At 43.3% G+C, this 21,612-nt stretch overlaps 1 protein-coding gene across 3 annotated transcripts in view; it reads right to left on the bottom strand.

The window, feature by feature from the left end:
* PRICKLE1 (prickle planar cell polarity protein 1) overlaps positions 1-21,612 on the bottom strand; it is a 73,810-nt gene that overhangs the window by 19,973 nt on the left and 32,225 nt on the right. The window contains exon 1 of one of the 3 annotated variants that reach the window (XM_053406259.1): positions 2,914-3,112. The exons of 1 other annotated variant lie outside the window; for it this stretch is intronic. The gene's annotated coding sequence lies outside the window, so the exon portion shown is untranslated. Of the gene's footprint in view, positions 1-2,909; positions 3,113-21,612 lie in introns of those variants that run through there. One more of the 3 variants, XM_053406260.1, reaches the window with a different exon arrangement.

Genomic DNA, 21,612 nt, shown 5'->3' on the forward strand with positions numbered 1-21,612 from the left:
ACCCCTAGCTCACAGTACACTGCAACTATAACCCAAAGGGTCAGAACTTGAGGTTAAAAAGCAGGTGTCTTTGTTGCTGTTCTAATGTGCATGATATTAAGAGAGCAAGGAGTGGCAATATTACCAAAGCTGGATATTAACATACATATATTTCAAGTGCAAGAGGAAGGGGTTATAAGGAACCAGACTTATTAAATTATATATTGAAATAATTTACACCTTAGTAACACTTGAGAAACAAAACAAAAAATAGCAAAAAGATCTTAGATGTTGATTAAAATATTTCAGTTTCTCTTTATCTTCAGATATCACAATGCACATTATATTTGTCCCTCTAAATCTCTATAGGCATGATCCAAAGTGCCACTGGAATAGATTCAATGGCATAATTCTATATATGTGTCTACTCAGAAGTAAGTCCCATTGAGGTCAATGGGATTTACTCCCAGGAAAAGACCCACAGGAAAGAAATGAGATTTTAGAAATGCTAAACTTGGCTGTATCTTGCAGAGGAAAAGCACTGACATATTCATTAGGATGGAAACACACAAAAGGCTTTGTCTCAATGGAAATTAAGCTCAACCAAACAGTTTAGGGTAGGAAAGCAATATCCCAAAGAAGTAATTTTTCCTCTAACTTTTAAAAATATCCCTATTGATATATGCTTTACATTTCTCTTTAAACAGCCACCATAGGAAACGGCGGCCAGAGTTTACTCCAGTGTAAATATATACTCAGGTTTCACTCCCATCACCTGTTGGCTCTTGAACACCATACTTCTTTGTTAAAACTTACCACTCTAACTTTTGGGAGGGAAATCATTTACAAAGAAAACTGTTCAAGGAAGTAGTAAAGTAAGCAGTAGATTTGCATATAAATTAGCCCTGATTATCTTTAAAAAATAAAAATAAAAGCCAACATGTGGGGCTTTATTTGGAGTGGGAAGAGAATGCTTTAACTTCACTTTAAAGGGGAATCTTATTTGTGTCTACTAAGAAGACCCAGTGAGGGCCTTACTCCCAAAAGTCCACAGGATGCAGTCTGTACAAACTACTTCAGTCAGGGATAGTCTCTCTGAAGTGTTCAAGACTCCTTCTACCAAACCTTAATTATGAATGACTTCCTCTTTATTTTATTTTTTTAATGGCTTGAAGATTTCGGCTTTAAACTTGGAAGATGTTTGCTACAATTTGTTCAAAGCTGCCTGCCTTTTTAAAAAAATAGTCATTTCCAGCAGGAAGGTCTGATGAATTAAAGGTCTTCCATCTGTGGCATGTCTACAGGAGCAAGAGGAGAGAAACTGACACAACAAAAATGCTCAGGGCTCTGGGGCAGAAATGCCAGGATGCCCTTCTTCCTCAGAGGTGCAGGCAAAAAAGAGAAAAGGTGCCTAAGAAGTAAATTACTTCTGTGTGACATTTCTATCCCAACTTTCTGCCACAATGGAATGCACTGACCTTTTAAATGTTGATTAATGAAAACTGATTCAGATAGGTAGCTGTGTTGGTTTGACATATATATATATAAAATTGTCCAGTAGCACCTTAAAGGGACGCAGGTGGCGCTGTGGGTTAAACCACAGAGTCTAGGATTTGCTGATCAGAAGGTCGGTGGTTCAAATCCCCGTGATGGGGTGAGTTCCCGTTGCTCGGTCCCTGCTCCTGCACCTAGCAGTTCAAAAGCACGTCAAAGTACAAGTAGATAAATAGGTACAGTACTGCTCCGGCGGGAAGGCAAACTTCCTCTGGTTCGCCAGAAGTGGCTTAGTCATGCTGGCCACATGACCCGGAAGCTGTATGCCCTCAGCCAATAAAGCGAGATAAGCGCCGCAACCCCAGAGTCGGCCACGACTGGACCTAATGGTCAGGGGTCCCTTTACCTTTAGCACCTTAAGGACCAACTAAGTTTGTTCTGGGTAGAAGCTTTCATGTGCATGCACACTTCTTCAGGCACACTGAAATAGAAGTCACCGATGACTTAATGCGTATGGTAAACCCATATACCCATCTCCTACTACCCTTCTGAGAAAACCCCACCCCACCCTCCCACTATATATGAGTGTCTGGTGACTTCTGTTTCAGTGTATCTGAAGAAGTGTGCATGCACACGGAAGCTTATACCCAGAACAAACTTAGTTGCTCTCTAAGGTGCTACTGGACATTTTTTTAAAAAATTATAATAAAAACGATAAGCCTCTCGTTAAAAAAGGAGGGGGCACGGAAGCAGAAGCCCCCCCCCCGGGAAGGCATCTTCATTACAAAAGGGCAAAAAAAGAGAAAAAGAAACCCCAAGCACTTATCTCTGTTTGGGACCCAGACAATAATCCCCCCCAAATGACAATTACTTATAAAGCTGGGACTTATGAATGGGGAACTTGTGCGGGGCGCGGAAGAAGGGAGATGCACTCCAAACCCCGAAGTAGCCCAGGCTTCCTCAGGCTAGGGAAGCTCGCCCCCTTTGTCGGTGAGGCAGGAGGCTGCCCTTCCTACGTCAACTGCTTTGCCTCCCCTCTTCACTCCGCGCTCGCTCCTCCTCCGCTCCCCTGGGCTCGCCAGGGACTGCAGCGCGGGACTCCTCGCGACCAATGAAAAGCGCGCGCAATCTCCGCAAGCTCGAAGCACCGCTGCAAACGCCACAGGCTGCTCTGCGGCCCTGGCGGGGCGGAGGGCTTCACCTGCTCCCGTGCGCAACGCCTCAGGGGAGCCGAAAAAGCATAAATTATAATAAAAAGAAGAAGGGGAGAGCGTTTCTTTCGGGCTCCCTCCTCTCACACCTCCCCGCTAACACAAAATTCCTCAGACCCCGATTCCCGCCCCCCCCCTAAGCTACCGTCGCTCTAAAACGGATGGCCATTGCACCCCTCACACGAAGCACCGCAGTCAACGTACACGGCGCGCAGGCAGGCATACCTACCAAGGGGAGGAGGGGGGGTGGCGGCTCGTCTCTTCACTGCATCGGAAGCGGCCGCCTTCACACGGAAAAAAACTTCCCGGAGGAAGAAGCCTCCCTGCTGTCCCCCTTCGACAGCGCTTCCAGTCAGCCCCCTTCCTCTCCGGTTCCCTGGGCGCCCCCGCCGCTCCTGCCCATTTCTTCGCGAGACCGGAGTCCGCGGCGGGCTTCGCTCCTCCCCGACGTCCCCCCACCCCTCACAGCCGCCCACCCCCTTCGCCGCCGAGCAATCCTCTCAAGGGGCCTTGACAAATCCCGCCGAAGGAGCGTCTTCAGTCAGTCGCCTCCACACGCACACACAAAATCATTCCTCAAGGGGGTTTTACTCAAGAGCAGGACACGCAGTTGAATGGGGCGGGAAACGGCCCTCTTTAACGCCAAGTTCAGCTCTTTCACTGTGAAGAAGCGAAGGAAATTCCTTCACTTTCTGCTGTCAAGTCTTTGCCCACTTGGAAGATCAATTGCCCCGGCCGAGAGGGAGACGGGTCCATTGCATTTCCTCAGGGAGGAGACACTCAATTTCCTCTCTCAGGCAACTGAGTCCGAGGCAGGATATTTTCAGACACAGGAGGCAGCTCACATCCTGAGGGTGGGGCCGTGCTGGAGAAAAGTGGTGGTTCTTTTATGGTGTTCATGTTAAGTTTTCAGTCTATGTCACCCTAACTCCACCCTCCATTGTGCCTAAAAGCCCTCCTGGCTACATATCTGAGCTGACCCCTGTGCAGTTTCTAATTCCTTAAGCGCCAGTCAACGCTACCAATCAATCACTGGTGACCCAGTATGAACTACAAGTGGCCATAAAAGCTGGGGAGAGGAGCAGTGAGTCAGTCCTGAAACACATGGGTGCGTAAAACCAAAAAGATGGGAGGCCTCATCAATTTCCCCTTTCTTCCCAGGCACTCCCTTCATCATCGCACAACAAGGAAGTCAGCAAGAGGATGCCACTGGGTCAGAAATTAACAAGCATATGGCTATTCTGAGAAGGGAAGCATTTCCATATGAATCGCCTAAGCATTCCCTACCATGTCAGCCAAGGAAGGTTAGATACTTCTGGAAGGAAAAGCATTGCTCCCCACCAGACAACAAAAAGCAACAATGGCTTGGAACTTCCATGTTTGTCCGCTTCTCATCTCCCTGTGCATTGGCCATGGGCCTTACAGCAAGGTTCAAGATCTCTCCTAATTCAAAATGTATCTGCACATCCCATTACAAGCCTGGATATACGTGTTAAAACTATACCGCCTAATAATTATACACCTTGGGGTAGAAATATAGAAGCATGCCTCACTGCTTCTTCAGGTCTCTATGAACCTTTGATCCCTTTAACAATTATAGTCAAAAGCGATTAAGTAATTCTCTTTCAAAGCTCAAGTATTAGCCTCACAACCAATTTGTGAAGTCACAAAATCCTCAGTTTGTGGGCAGGTGGCATAAGCGGCTTACTGCACGACTCCAGGAAACCAGGTATTTCATTTTAGCCCTGTTTTTGTCCCATTAACTTTGGTAGAACTAAACTCTAGTGTAGCCGAATAGCCTGGTTTAGCTGGGCTGCAGATAGAACTCTGCTGTTTGCTTGTGTTTAACACAGACAGCTTACTTGTATTTAACTTGGGAGCAATCCTATTGCTTGATCAGTGCTGCTGGCAAAGAGTAGGATTCAGTGGTGGCAGGCCCCTTCTGCACCTGCATTCTGAAGCAGCCAGCAGAATGTCTCAAAATGGGACCCTGGGGTGGCAGCAGGGCCAGCGATGGTCCAGGTTCCGTAAACTGACACAGTTTGGGCCTCTGTGCTGTGCCAATCCAGAGCTGCCATAGCAAAATAGGTGCAAACACTATGCTACCACCTTCTGCCTGATCCAGTGGTGAATCTGCCATGCCATGCTCCCTCTGCCCCAGTCTGGATTGCTGCCTTAAACATTACACTGGCCTTTGCCGTATTAAGATACTTAATAGGGCAGTCTTTTGCATGTCTACTCAGAAATACTGAACTTATGAAGTTCAATGGGACTTAAGTGTGTATAGGATTTCAATCTATACTTCAGTTCCTACAACGGGTATGAATAAATGTAGTGTAGGGCATCTGTAAAGACAACAAAGTAAGGAAGGTGGAGGGTTATAGTTCCTGAAAAAGCAGGTATATTAGTTTTCTGCAGCAAGTTGTCAAAGGTTTATATCAGGGGTGAGGAAACTGTGGCCTTTCAAATGTCGCCAGTGATTAATTTGTATTACTGCTGAACAAGCCTCTGCAACATCTGAACCTATAAACTACTGATTGTGAAATGACTGAACTACCTACAATATTGGAGTTTAAACATATGTTATCTAAGAACTTGGGTGCAAAAGCTGTCTAAACAAACATTTCCATTCAGCCGAACAACAGACCTCATTGTAAGCTTCAGTGTAACATTGCACACTTAGCAGCGAAGAGTTTAGTAAAGCTTAACAGCTCAGAAGTAGAATTGGGTTTCCAGTGCCAAGTAACAGGGACACCGGCGAAGAATGTTGGTATTTGAGCACAGATAGCTGAAGGTTAAGTTTGTAAGTGCAACAGCTAGCAAGACTTGGCCCTGGTCAGACAACAGTATTTATAATTCAGACGTGCTTGGCAAACAGCCAGCACTGAATCAACTTGATGAACTTTCAAAACGGGATGAACTAATGACACGGCTGCTCCTTCTTTGTACATTTTAAAGTGGAAACTTTTTTCCAGCTCTCATTTTAGATATGATTTTTCAGGCTTCAACAGCCTTCAACAACTAGCCTGCCATTCACTCTAGGAACCCTGCAGCATAACTCTACTAGGTATGCCTGACATTCAATCTTTACCAATTCCAGTATAGAAGTGGATCCACAATAATTTGTGCACTGGAACATAGCTGTCCGCCTTATTTTGCGATTCTCTACACAGTGCAACAATTTTCAGGTCCCCAACTTCATAACAGTGATTTTTAATTGACACTCTTGTGAGATAATATATGTTCTAATGTATATGTTTAGATGGTTTTCAGTGCAGTTTTAAAAAAAAATTAAATACAGATACACATGCAGATTTATCCACCCTAAACTCTACTCAAATAAGAGCCAATTTATTTATTTTTCTGTTTAGCCTCTGTTTGTTGGTTGGTCAGAAACCAAAACATTTTCTTGAATTCAGTTAATCTGCATTGTTCTTTAAATGATACCTTGTGTCACACGCAACTTAAAATTGTGCACAGCAAACAAATTATCACTTGGGGGAGAATGAGACAAACAGATCCTGCCAGAGGAGAAGATAACAGAGCTTGCAGGCATATCTCTCTGATGATTAATCACTCCCAATACCTGCATGATGGCAACTATTTAGCCGTATTACTCCCTTAGATCTCCAATTTACTTACATAGAAGAATTATTAGAGAGAAAATGTTAACACCTGAAGGTGAACTTTTTCCAACAACCCATTTCATCTGTAGCTGCAACTTTTCAGTCAAAGATGCAACAGAGTTTTTAAAAAGCATTTTAAAACAAGCATTTTAAAACAATATATATTTAAACCTAAAAGAATCCCAAACATCTGTTCATGTTTGGTATTCAGGAAGTTTGTGGATAATAGTCTTTGATACATACTATAAAAAAACTCTCTTTGGGGTACCAAATTTCTTATAGGGAATATGAAGTGACTTCTCAACTTCAAATTCCCTGTGAGAATGCATTATCAAGAGTATGTAGTGCACAACACATATTGCAGCATTATCCGTAAGACAAACACAGCTGCTAACTAATCCCAAATGTGACTGACCACACACATTTACATTATGTGGCTATGTTTTATATACAGGTGAAATTTTTTTTATTCCTCTCAAGGAAGGAGTTTATGTACCTTAAACAAGAATGTATAGTTATTTAAAACAATTCATGTAAAAATCAGGCATAGGCAAACTCGGCCCTCCAGATGTTCTGGGACTACAACTCCCATCATCCCTAGCTAACAGGACCAGTGGTCAGGGATGATGGGAATTGTAGTCTCAAAACATCTGGAGGGCAGAGTTTGCCTATGCCTGATCTAAATCCACACATGAAACATTATTTGGGTGCGGGGGAAGTCTATGTTAATTAAATGTGAGGGGTTTTTTGTTGTTTTTTGTAACAAAGAACACCAAGCTAATTGTAACTCAAAGCAACAGCACAGCTATCCCTCTGGAAATTGTTAAAATGGAAAGATAATGGGAGGAAACAAAGATGGACTCAGGGCTGGTCTTTCCATATGATTCATTCAGGTGACTGGCAGGACACCATTTTCTTGCTTCCAGTCATTAATTTAAAAAGTGACAGCAGGGAGGCAGAAGGGAATGTTGTGTTTGAGGTATATTAAAAAATGGCTAGTATGTACAAGGAACTGGGGGCTGCTTAAATCTATTCCATGTGCAATGGCACTACAATTTTACAGCCTGCTATTTTGGGTGGCGCTGTGGGTAAAACCTCAGCGCCTAGGACTTGCCGATCGTCAGGTCGGCGGTTCGAATCCCCGCAGCGGGGTGCACTCCCGTTGCTCGGTCCCAGCGCCTGCCAACCTAGCAGTTCGAAAGCGCCCCTGGGTATAAGTAGATAAATAGGGACCGCTTACTAGCGGGAATGTAAACGGCGTTTCCGTGTGCGGCTCTGGCTCGCCAGAGCAGCTTCGTCACGCTGGCCACGTGACCTGGAAGTGTCGTCGGACAGCGCTGGCCCCCGGCCTCTTAAGCGAGATGGGCGCGCAACCCCAGAGTCGGACACGACTGGCCCGTATGGGCAGGGATACCTTTACTATTTTGGGTGGGATGAAGAAGTCTGCAGAAACTTCCTACAAGATTCAAAATTTGAATGAGGCAAATTTATCCACAGGATGCTAAGAGGAGTTAATCATGTCTCAAATGCATTGTTATTGCCAAGGGTGAATCCATTCTTTTTGGGTTTGTTTTGTTTTTCTCCATTCTTAAAAGGAAAAGGTTGTGCGTCACAAGGTCCATCAAGGCCCAGGCTTATTTCAGTGGGGAAGTTTAGCTGTCCCAGAGTTGGCAGCTCAGCAGAATGAATTCTGTTTTAACAAGCTCCACCCATTCCTCCTCCCCAATCCTTGGAGCCTTCATCAATAAAGATAAAACTGTTTGCCTCATAAATTATCCAAGAAGAGTATCATGAAGTAAACTACTGGTAGATGACATTTGTCAGGCAGAACAGATTTAAGAGCACATAGAAAGACTGTTGTTACAAGCAACATTAAGCCAAATTCCATGCAGCTTGGCAAGCACTCCCCACTTACAAAATTAATTGCTGCTTATGCTATATTACACCTATTTATAAAATTTGATCTATATGAAGCCCATTTCTATGTAGAATCCCCACCTCAAGGTTTCTCTTAGCAATTGTGATTCCAGTGTGATAACACTGGGGCAGAACCCAACCCCTATAATGTCCTGTTTGTTGCTATTATTGCCAGGTTCCAAGTAAAGTAGGAGGCTATACAGGAGTTTGTGGCACAGTAGCAAATACACCATATTGCAGCCCACACTCGTCTTGTTTGAATTATTTGGAACAAGTTGCTGATGGAAGAGCTCTCCCACATTTGCGGCAAAAAGAGTAGTCAGCTAATTGAGCTCAAGAACCTGGGGGGAAGGGAAGCATTTTGATCAGACAGGGAACATTTCTTCCTTGTGGGTAAGCTTCTGGGTGCAACATCCCAGGAGAGAAACGCAAAGCACAGTTGGAGAAACAGATGTTACTCTTACTTTGCACATTAATCTACATCCCATCCATGCAAATGTCAGAGGGTTTCTGCTTCGAAAATGTGCCCGTCCTCCACCCAGGTAAGCAAAAAAGGAATTGCCACAGTTCAGGGGCACCATCTAGATAGGCAAAAGCAGTTGAGGGTTTGGAGTGCAGGATGCAGCCTGGGAAGAGTCCCGAAGAGCCAGACAGAGATGTCTCTATTCCAGAGGTTCCTCATGTAGATATTATCACCCGGAATTGTGGCAAAATAGAGGCAACGTTCTAGATGACAGGAGAAAAATTGTGCACTAGAACTCTTAAAAGGGACTTCCAAGTTTTTTGTTGTTCTTAAAGAGTGTTGGAAAGAAACATGAGCAGCTCCAACTGGAAAAGCATTTTCTAACCCAGAAAACATGACAAAATCTGGCTCATCGGTACGGTTTTGCTCCCAGAAGTATCGCTATACATTAAGTTCCCTTGAAACATCAATGGTGATGTCCATGCCTCTTTAGAGAAAGATAATATAGTTGCACCTTGGTTTTCGAACGGCTTAGTTCTCGAAAGTTTTGACTCTTGAATGCCACAACCCCGGAAGTGAGTGTTCTGGTTTGCGAACTATTTTTGGCAGCTGAACATCCGACATGGCTTCCACGGCTTTCGATTGGCTGCAGGAGCTTCCTGCAGCCTTCCTTCGAAAAAGTTTGCTGACCCCTGTACTATGTCATCTTTCTTCCCTTTAGATTGAAAGCTCCTCCTGTTTTGTGTGCATAGCTGTCAACTTTTCCCTTTTTTAAAGGGAAATTTCCTTATTCCGAATAGGATTCCTCACAAGAAAAGGGAAAAGTTGACAGCTATGGTTTGGGGGTTGATTTTTATTTTTTAAATTTTCTTACTTCCCTTACTCTGTTAAGTGCCATGTACATTGATGGTGCTTTAATACATTAAATTGATGGCTTGCTGCTCACCACGATTCTCTTTCTATCTTACATTAGAAGGATGATTTAATCATGTTTCAACTAATGATTTAATGGGACACCATTCCTCTCTAGTTTGTGCAGCACTATGAAGGAACAGCTAGCATCTTTGCCGCTGAGGGCATGAATTCCTCTTTTGTCTTTCTTTGCATTGTTAATTTTAAAATGACAATGGAATGAGAGTTTATACATGCATGCATTGTGTTTTTATATATGTTGGAATCCACCCAGAGTGGCTGGGGTAACCCAGTCAGATGGGCGGGGTACAAAATAACAATAATGACTACTACTAGTAGTACCACTGCTGCTGCTGCTACTACTACTAGTAGTAGTCTTCATAGTTGTATTAATGTTACTTTTGGTTCTGGCTGCTGAAGCACATCCAGGTCACGAGGAGACTCTCTTGTCTCTCAGTACATGGCAGAGACTTGGAATAAACATTGTATAAACATCCTTATCTAGACTAATCACTCCGCTACTAGACATATACCTTCAGGCTAGAGGATCTCTCTCTTGATAGCAATCAGCCTACATCACTGATGACCAGTTTAAACATCACATACACATTATCCAGGTGCAAATTGTGTATTGCAGGTCACTTCCTAAGGGATGACTGGACACCCTGGGGTGAAATAGCTACACTTGTAAACAAGTTTTAGCATTGCTGTTTTGTTTTAAAACTTGTTTTCAATGACAATGGAAATGCTTTGATTGTGGGACATGTCACATGCTGCTGCTAAGTTTAAGACATTCTTTTGAAAAAGATGGTGAAGTTGTTGCCTTAGTGGGTTATTATAGGAAAAGATGTTTTGGATTGGCATTCCAAAGTGCTGCGAAACAAATCTGCATATGCAGGGAGTACAGAACACTAGACAGCAAAAATAAAAAGTTCTGGCCCAAATTCTCATTCAGTTCTAGTAATCCGCATAAAGTAACTACTAACTTTTGCTTAGGCTTGTTTTTCCACACTGCTTTTTGTATCGATTCTGACCTGAAGCAAAGTACTGTAGTGAACTACCAAATTGTTCTGGCACAAATTTCTCAAAATTAGGCGCAGGAAATAAAGTTGGAAGATGGTAATGTATAACATGGGTTTTAGGTCCAGTGAAGAGTAAACCAAATTAACAAGCTGAAAACTGTAAAGATAACCAGAATGCACCATAAACATTATAAATGTTAATACAGCATTTAAATACTTGCGGAAATGAAACCTGAATAGTCACTTTGAACAAATATTTCTCAAGTATATTTATTTTCAATCTTCACACTTCTACCCTCTTATAATAAAGGGAAAGAACTACCATAGACAAATTATTTCTTCTTCTTCTTGGGGGATTTTATTTGCCTTCCAATATTCAGCAAACACCAGCTAAAAAGGCCACAGGATATATATTCCCATTCTTTTTACAGCAACTTTTCTGTGTATGTACACAAACAGGAGACGATACAACTTTAGCTGTGGCCCTATAAACCCATTTATTCTTCTCCTCCCAACAGTTTGCTCTAGGACACATCATTAAACAAAGAAAGTTCCTACATCTGGTCCACATCTGCAACATACAGAATTGTAGTTTCCATCATCACATGTAATCGCTTAGCAGTAATATACTTCCTGGTAATTAATTTAATAATTCCCTTTAACTCAGCGCATTGCAAGGGTGTAGGGGCGTGTACACTGTATTTCCAGATCTTGACAAAATATTGACTTGTGACCTTGTTCTTTGAATTTAATCCAAATTCATAACTTGGTTTGCAGGGAGCCCTTAAGACACAGTTTCCCATTTCAGATGTCATGGGAAACTGTGGTTTAAGAAAACAAAAACCACCTCACTAAAAGCTGAGCATAAAAGGGGAGAAAAGGGTCTCTGTATTTCCCTTCAGCTTGTGCCCTGTGCTCAGTGTCAAGGAATATGAACAACTCTTATTAAACAAGGAGAGGGGAGGCACTGGGCAGGGATACTGAAACTTCCCATTCCCTGAAAGTGTGTATCCATTGAATGAACTTAACAGGGAGATAAATAAAAACAATGATCTGTTATAAATAGCAGTCTATGGAATTTTTTCTACATGGAAAAAGATTGAACCCAGACATCAAGGTGATTAAAAGTCACTGCCATTTAAGTTCCTTTTTAAAATGGCTCAGTCCATTCTGCTCTTTTCGGGGGGGGGGGCATCTACTACCAATCTCTGACTAGCTATTATATTTACACTCTGCCTGTTTGAAATCTTAACTCACATATTTGGTAAAGTGGCAGTTCTAAATGCAAACTTTGAACATAGAGCTATTATGTCAGAGTAGTCACATACATGCTATTCATAGGACTTGGCTGAAATACCTTCAGTCTGTTTCTTAATCAGGTTAGTTGAACATAGGAAGCTGCCATTTTCTGGCCCATCTAGCACAATGCTGTCTACAACAACGGACGAGTCTCTCTCAGCCCTACCTGGAGATGCCAGGGACTGTTTCCATGCAAAGCAAGCATGTGTTCTCCCCATGGAACTACAACCCTTCAAGGTGAAGAATAAATGCCATTCAGAAAACATGCTCTGCGCTGTTGATCAATGGAAGCCTCTTGCGGCCACTTCTTGTTGATGATGTGTTGCCACTTCTCTCTTGCTTCTTTTCACTAGTCTCACCTTGAAGCCTTGCTGGTGCTACTTCAAATACCTTGTTTCTGCCCACTCACTTCTCCCTACTCTTTTCACAGCGCAACACACAAACACCAGATTGGCAGGTGGGTGTGTGGGAAGTGGTTGGAAGAGCACTAGCAACACTTTCAACTGGTTGCCAAATTCCCTTTGGACTCTCAGCTGCTGTTAAAGTTATTATTATAGGAGAGGAAGCAGGAAGTGCCCTTCCCACAATGGAACAGCTGGTGGTGCTGGTTTTTTTGGCCCCCCTAGGGCAGGACCCACTGAAACTGCAGGTCTGTTTATGGCTGGTTGAGTGCCAACAACACTCACTCCCTACTATCAAACTCAAATCAAACTGAGACACACATAGAATCACTGAATTGTAGAATGGGGAGGGACCCCGGCGGTCATCTGGTCCAGCCCCCTGTAATCCAGGTAGCTTTTGCCCAATGTGGGGCTTGAAGCCATGAACCTGAGATTAGGAGTCTCATGCTTTACTGACTGAGCTATTCCAGCTCATTAAAAAACAACAACACCTTATTGGACTGAACCACTAGTAGGTTCAGTCAGAATAATGAATTTAAACTCTGGTGTTATCCGGCCCAAACACAAAAATATATTGTATTGCAGAGAGAATAGAAAAGGGGTGTCAGTTATACTGAGATAACAGTTATAAGCCATCTTGGCCCCATGCTGAGCAGAGATTTCCAAAATGCATCACACACAAAATACTTTTCCTTGAACTTTTTCATACATGATTGCCGGTAGCTAAGTAACTATATTATGTTTAAGGTGAGTTTCACGGGTATCATAGGTATAAGGTTGTGAAGAAATCCAAGAAAGAGTCTACCAACAGAAAAATCTGAAAGCTAAACTTGAGTTCCACCTTAACAGGGATATGACCAACTTTCTGCTTGTCAATTTAGCTTACATAGCTGTCTGGATCCTGTTATGAGTAAAGAACAGTTATTCACTCACATCTTTCCTGGGGGGGGGGGGTTTCCTTGAAGTTTCCATAACAGGAGGAGGTCATTTGTCGGGAACTGCAGGAAAAAGTCTGAACTCAAACCTTTATTTCCAAAACATTCATGCTGTCTGTTGCTGGGACGTGTTTTACTGCTGCAGTTCAAAAAGAGTCTGAACTGAAGGCTACAGGATTAAGTGCACTTATAATCTGCCTTCCTTCTATCATGGAGCTTGAGGCAGCATACATGGGAGTTCCCAAGCAGTCTCCCATCCAGGCCCTAACCACACCCATACATGTGTGTAAGGGAGCTGCAACACAATCATGCCCTGGTAAGTGAAGCATGGGCTTTGAGCCAATTGGGTTTTTCCAGAATTCAAGGCAAGCAAAACACATTTGCTAAGAACAGAACTGCCATCTATCCAGAGCCAAATTCTAAGAAATACGCAATTATGCCGACAAGCTGACATTTATTCTATCATGAGCTAAAGGTAAAGGGACCCCTGACCATTAGGTCCAGTCGTGGCCGACTCTGGGGTTGCGGCGCCCATCTCTCATTACTGGCCGAGGGAGCCGGCGTACAGCTTCCGGGTCATGTGGCCAGCAGGACTAAGCCGCTTCTGGCGAACCAGAGCAGTGAACGGAAACACTGTTAACCTTCCCGCTGGAGTGGTACCTATTTATCTACTTGCACTTTAATGTGCTTTCAAATTGCTAGGTTGGCAGGAGCAGGAACCGAGCAACGGGAGCTCACCCCGTCGCGGGGATTCGAACTGCTGACCTTCTGATCGGCAAGCCCTAGGCTCTGTGGTTTAACCCATAGCGCCACCCGCATCCCTAGTACATGAGCTACTCAGTGGTAAATCTATAACACTCTTCCTAGTTAGTTCCATCTTCTTTTCCCTCACTAATCAGCAAGAGAGCTTCCTCCATGCTTACTTGGTCAGATGTGAGAGTTATTGAAGGTGGTAGCCAACCAAGATGTACTTCAAGTGGACTAAATGTAGTTAATGGACCTAAAGTAGTCGTGAGCAGGGAGAACTCTGGGTACAACTCCAGAAACTTATTTTCTTGCATTGCCACTTCACCTCATATTTATGCCAAATAAACAACAAGCTGGATGCAGACTAACAGTGCAATACAACTCTACACAAAAGTAAGCCCCAAGTTCAATGAGTCATACTCCCAGGTAAAGGAGTATAAGGTTGCAGCAGAACACAAGTTCCATTAAAATCAATGTAACAGGTTAGCCATGTTTTAATTTTCTCAATCAGACTGAGTTAGTCTGGATCCGGGGAGTCCAGGTTCACATGGGTGTCAATGAATAAGACTCCACATGATAAAAAGGATGCAGGTGGGCAATTGTAGCAGCTCCTACACCACTATCTGCTCTCCCTCCCACTCCAAAAGTGACTAGCAACTTCTTGGATGCAAAAGCAGCAGCGATGAACAAGGAAGTTGTTGTTCGGTGCACAATATTACTAGCACAGAAGCATCAAAGCCTGGTTGAAATTCTGTTATCTTAGTCGCTTCTCCAAATCAGACAGACTATATTCAGTGTTACTCAAGGTCAGATGGCCTATTCTTGGATGTCAATTTCTGTTACCTCCTACAGAGAGACCTTTAATCCACTGTTGTGTAGGTTGCAGTGACGCTATTGTTGGTTGTGCACCAGTCAAAAAACATTAATCATTCGTTTTCCTTAATCTTTCAAAACAATCTTTGGATTGAAACCCTAGTTTTTTAGTATTTGTACAAGGATGGCTATGATCCTGAGCACACTCTTATGTGGTTTTAACAATATTAACTTCCAAATAAATGCTAAAGGTATCTCAGTATTCCATTTGATACAAGCAGACAGGAACACTGCAATCACTCTTTGTAAAATATATAGCTGATGGCGCTATAAGGACCAAAGGTATGACTCAGTATAAGACAACTTTCTAGGTTCCCATCCACAGCCGTTTCAAAATCTGAGAAACATTTTTCTTACCTGTACAAAAGCAAGGCAGTAGTCATGACCGATCCCTAGAATTGATCCCTAGATTCAACAAGCACATTCTGACTTCTCACACATTTACCTATTATATACTGGGGGTGGGATATGTTCCCCTGCTTCCATGCACAGAAGCAGTTTGCTGTTTTCAAAAACTGACGCTCTTTCCAAAAAAATAAGAATAAATGAGTGCTGATACAGTAGTTTAATTCTACTAAACTGCTTCCAGGCACAGACCATATTTCTTCCCATATTATATACTTATGGTTCAGTATAATTAAATTAATGCATCATTCTCATTTTGAGCCACTTCCAATTTTTTTTAAGTAACATGTTTTTCAATTTCCTCAAAGCTAGTCATCCCAAAGGCACCCAGCCCCTAATCTGAAATTTTATATATTTCTTAAGTCCTCCCAATTATCCTCTATCAGAACAACGCCCTTTTGAGTAAGTTGAAACAAGATTCAAATTATTAGCTCAGGGAACATTTCCCAAGGCTACACTGGAATGTGTTAAGATGAGGGGGGAAAGGAGTTCTGTCATATGCAGTGACAGCCGTCTCAAAGGCAGGACACTCCTGGATAAATTGGCATGCATAGCTTAGGGTTCATCTCCTCCTCTAAGCTTAATCTTGAAAGGGTGACTGGAAAAGATAAAGAAAATAACCTGAAGCAACAGACATAGAAGCTCTCACCAGTACAGAGAACCGCTGCCTTATACCAGGCCAAAACAGTTGTTCTCTTAATTCTAAGCCTGGTGTTGTCCACTATTGATTGACAGTGGCTCCCCAGAGGTCTTTACCCATCATCCACTAACTGATTTAACTGGAAATATGTCAGGGATTGAATCTGGGGCATTATAAATGAAAAGCATGTGCTGTACACACTGAGCTATAGTCCTTGGCCAAGAAACTGAGGCTTCTGTTCCAATAGAAAACCGATGGGGTGTGGCGGAATTACAAGAGGTCTGCAGCCAATAATTGCTTGGGAAACTCCAACCGATATGTTCCATTTAGTCCCCCACCATAATGTAATCTACTTCTTTGGGCTCCCTGGTCCTTCCTCCTCCAAAATCTCCCTGTTGTGCCCACTCTAATGGCACAAAACCTCTCCTGCGCCAAGACTGTGTGGGGAAGTTCTTCGCTTCATTTCCAGCTCCTTCCAGGTCCTCCACAGACACACACCTGAGATTCCTCCTCCTTAGGAAGGAAGCAACTGCTGTTATGGAAGACAAGGGAGAGCAGGGAGGCGCCTTGGAGTGTTGCTGCTAAAAGAATGGAACTTCTTGTTCCAAGAACTCTTGATTAAGGAGCATGAGAACCGACATGCCTGTGAGAATGCGTGTGTTGGAATCGCCATCATGTTCCATTGCCTAATGTCAAGCGAATAGCTGAGCATCCAGATGACACTCCTGGTTAGGGAGTGCATCAGCTGCTACATCAGTTATACCAGGGATGTCTAACCAGTCGAAGCGATCTAGCGGTCGATTGCAGGGTGTCTGTGGTCGCTCATGGAATCCTGATTGATCGCCCCAAATGAACAACCAAAAAAAGGGGGGTCAATCCAATGGGTAGATCACTGCCAATTTATTTATAGTGGGATTAGATCACTGTCTCTTGGAAGCTGGACGTGCCTAAGCTATACCATTACAGAGGATGCTAAGCCATTCCTCTCTCAATGGCAGCTACCTCTGCTAAGGATGATAGGAGGAGAGATGGACGCAACCCCTCCAGATATTCCTTGTAACTGAGCATTCATCATGATTTGTGTTACAGAAAGGTAGCCGTGTTGGTCTGCCATAGTCAAAACAAAAATTTTTTTCCTTCCAGTAGCACCTTAAAGACCAACTAAGTTAGTTCTTGGTATGAGCTTTCGTGTGCATGCACACTTCTTCAGATACACAGATTCTTCAGTGTGTATCTGAAGAAGTGTGCATGCACACGAAAGCTCATACCAAGAACTAACTTAGTTGGTCTTTAAGGTGCTACTGGAAGGAATTTTTTTTTTGTTTTGATCATGATTTGTGGTCACACTTTCAGCACCATTGGCTCCTTCCATGGTTTCAGGTTTGTTTGCAATAGGTACATGACCTGTAGTAGTTTCCTGCTAAAATCCTGTAACTTTTCATACCACAAATGTTCCATAGGTTATGTTTGTTTGTTTGTTTGTTTGTTTGTGTTTGTTTGGTCAGACTTTCATTGTGCTATAGTTCAAGGGTGCCTCTCCAGATGGCAATTATGTGGCAAACTGGGGAAGCTTAGCAGAACTGTTGCTAAAGCTTCCCCAGTTTGCCACATAATTGCCGCCTGGAGAGGCACCCTTGAACTATAATAATGAAGAATGTGTGGATGCTCCAGTATAAAACAGCCAAGGACCACCTCTCCCCATATGAACAGACCTTGCAATCATCACCATGAGAGGTCCAGAGGGAGGCAACATAAGGAGGAGTATTTGGCACAGGAAAAATGCATCTCTAGGAGAGGGATTGCAGACCTGTGGGCCCTCCAGATATTGTTGGACTACAACTCTCAACATTTCCTACCATTGACCATCCTGGTTAGGGCTGATCAGGGCTTGAGATCCAAAAACATTTGGAGGATCAAAGACTCCCCCATCCCTCCCCTGGGACAAAGAGACCCTCCTCCAGAAAGCCTATCTACTCTCACTGAGATTTGCACTAACCTTGCACTACCAAGACAGGATTGAGGTAAGAAGCATTTTCATTGTCCTACTTGCTCTGAACAAACTCCAAGGATCATAAGGAAGTGGCAGATCCCGAAAGATGTATATTGTGTTATCTGCATCCCAGCAGAGGTGAGAGAAAGACACTTATTTAGCAACCAGACTGAACTTTTAAATGCTGAACACACCAAACAATAAAAGTTTAGGCATTTTTATCACATCACTTGCCGCTTATCTGAAGCATTCTTCCCAGTTAGTTCAAAGGGTCAATTTCACACCAGGATACCAGTATTTATCAGCCTACTCTCCACCAGGGGCCTCATAATCGTAAAGAGAAGTGTTGCCTTCAACTGCTATGACAATGGCACAATCAAACAGGCACTTCAAAAGATATAGCGTTGAATTGACCACAGTCTTCATGTTAAATTCCAAGAGGCTTTCTTCATGAAGAAATCTGAACACACCCTTCAGGACTATATATAGAAGAATGTGAAAAGTCAAAGTCACAAAGCTGTGTCAAATTGGACACAAGGAACCTATCTATATATACACCCTGCCATTGGTATATAGAGTATAGACATAGTCTTGGTAGTGAAATGCAAAAGGAGTATTAGCATCTAAAGATGATAGTGATTAGCAGTCAATAGGTCCCTCTGTTTTGCACATTAAAAGTCCATTGTCTTACTACTAGCAAACACCTCTGGGAAAGGCAGCAGGTAGAAAGAAGAAAAAAAACACGAAGCCCCCAGCCAGATCTTGCCCACCTGCACAAGTAAACTTTTAGTTATGTAGAAATAGCCCAAATAAAACTTTTAGTTATGCAAAAATAGTAGAAGACACACAGAGCCACCCACCAGCTATAACCAAGCTCACCCAGCCTTGTCACCTCACCCTCTCCCCATGTGATCACAGTAACAAAATCACCCACACATCTTATAAACTTTAAATATGCAGCATCTCAGCATGTGAACAGATCCAGTCACGCTAACAGGCAATGCAGGTAAACTGCCCTCAGGTGTTCATAAAAGGATGCTTTGCTGCTGCTTTGTAGATCAGGACCATGCCCTCTCCACCCTCCCCTAAAAAATCAAATCATGACACCCCCTTCCCCATTGTAACTGCTGCAGTAAACATCCCTTGATCTCTCCAGAGTTGGAAACTTAACAGTGATGCAAAGCATCTATAAAAAGTAAGTGCCAGAGCTTGGCTATTTCACTGCCTGTTTACTTGCTTTGTTTGAACAGGAGGCTCCTGTTTGTTTGCTTCAGAGCCTAAGCGCCAGGAAGAATGCCACTCTGCTCCCTTTTTCTTAACCACTCCCTGATTTTCCAACTTTAGCTCAAACACTAACAGACAAATAGCATTGTGCACATGACATGTTCCTTCTCCCAGAAACTTGAATTAGGAAAACCACAATGGGTAGATTGGGTCTTAAATTCTTCTCAACTCAGTTTAAAAAAATAATAATTCATTATCGTCATAATCACATTTGTATTGGGTTTTGTTTTTTTTAATCTGGCCTGGAATTTGGTAAATTTATATATAGTAATAAAGCTTGCCAGTGCTCTACTCTTAAGTACTTTACTTTTTGGCCTTTTTAGGGTTTTGGAACTGAAACAGAAGGAGGCTGGAAAACATATGCCCTGCTGTATTATGACAAATAGTTTTACATCTGGACAAAGTGCTTTTACATCTGCAGTATCAAAGTTAAAGCATCTGTAAGGTACTATTGAACATAAATTGTTTGGGTTGAGATCTGGTAGCAGAGACAACACCCCCAAAATGGAGGCATATAATCTAAACTCTCTTCAGCCACAGTCAGCCAGTGATACATGGTAGTGAGGGTTGTAGTTTGAACAGCATCTGAGGGGACACAGGTTGCCCATTGTCATTGTTCACCTTGATCTCCATGGAGGAAAGGTGAAATAGAAGTTTACTCAGTGATTCAAATATAGGTCACTCAATGCAGGTAGCAGTGTTCCAAGATTTTAGGACTATGTAACAGATCATTTGTAACAGAATGTAACAGAAGGGACGTGGGTGGCGCTGTGGGTAAAAGCCTCAGCGCCTAGGGCTTGCCGATCGAAAGGTCGGTGGTTTGAATCCCCGCGGCAGGGTGCGCTCCCGTTGCTCGGTCCCAGTGCCTGCCAACCTAGCAGTTCGAAAGCACCCCCAGGTGCAAGTAGATAAATAGGGACCGCTTACTGGCGGGAAGGTAAACGGCGTTCCGTGTGCTGCGCTGGCTCGCCAGATGCAGCTTTGTCATGCTGGCCACGTGACCCGGAAGTGTCTCCGGACAGCGCTGGCCCCTGGCCTCTTAAGTGAGATGGGCGCACAACCCCAGAGTCTGTCAAGACTGGCCCGTACGGCCAGGGGTACCTTTACCTTTACCTTTAACAGATCATACCAACTGTTTGGGCATAGGCATTGTTTTGTCATAATAAACCATCCTTTCCGTCTAATGACTGTCTAGCCCTTTCTGGACATGCTTGTGGGGAATGGGAATGTTGCTTTTCTGATGTGTGGCCAAGAAAAAGGTAGACAACCCATTTGTTTCACTTGGTCTCGACTGGGAGCAAGAACCATCCAAGCCGGTTTATATAGTACCTTAAGCAGAGCAATTCATTCTGAAAATCTTAGGTTCCCACATGGAACACATTTACCATGTGGATGTTGGAATAAATGGCAGTAGAAACAAAAGAACTTAAAGAACACGATCTTTCGGCATTAAAATATTCAAGATGTAATTAAAGTGTTCCACAGGAAACGTTTGCCACAGCCCTAATTGCCCAGTTAAACCTGTTTTTGCACACTTACAGGCAGTCCAGTAGAAGAACGCTGCAGATGGCAGAGGTTTAAAACTGGCAACTGGTAATATTTTACATACACAACTCAAAATTACTATGGTTAGGTCCCTTATAAGAGTCAGTGGTGAGTGAGAAAGTCACCTGTTTGTCAGATATAGTACTTTAAGTACTTTACTTGTTTCCTCAAAATGAGAAAATAAGTTGGACAATATTCAAGGGTGGGGTCTGGGCCAACTTGTTCAGCAGTACGGAGGTAAAAAAGAGGTAAAGGACCCCTGGACGTTTAAGTCCAGTCAAAGGTGACTATGGGGGTGCTCATCTCGCTTTCAGGCCGAGCGAGCCGGTGTTTGTCCACAGATAGCTTTCTGGGTCGTGTGGCCAGCATGACTAAATCGCCTCTGGCACAACAGAACACAGTGACGGAAACCAGAGCACACAGAAACACCGTTTACCTTCCCACCGGAGTGGTACCTATTTCTCTACTTGCACTGGTTTGCTTTCGAACTGCTAGGTTGGCAGGAGCTGGGACAGAGCAAAGGGAGCTCACCCAGTCTCAGGGATTCAAACTGTTGACCTTCTGATCGGCAAGCCCTTAGAGGCTCAGTGGTTTAGACCACAGCGCCACCCATGTCCCTACAGAGGACCTGTGAATAGTTACACAACACACTGTCCTGGTGTGGCAAGAAAAATCCCAGAGAGATAAGATGGAGAACCTATCACCTGCATTGTAGATTCATGGTGACCAAAAAACAGTAGATTTCAAATATGTAGTTTAGATATGTACATTTAGTTTTGTTTGTGGGGCTTTTAAATAGCGATTGCTGGGAAGCGGGCAAAGGGAAGGCTCGATCAGGACAGGAGCAAATAGGAAGGTGGGATTTAACT

This window comes from Podarcis raffonei, chromosome 10, assembly GCF_027172205.1.
Source record: "Podarcis raffonei isolate rPodRaf1 chromosome 10, rPodRaf1.pri, whole genome shotgun sequence".
Taxonomy (NCBI): domain Eukaryota; kingdom Metazoa; phylum Chordata; class Lepidosauria; order Squamata; family Lacertidae; genus Podarcis; species Podarcis raffonei.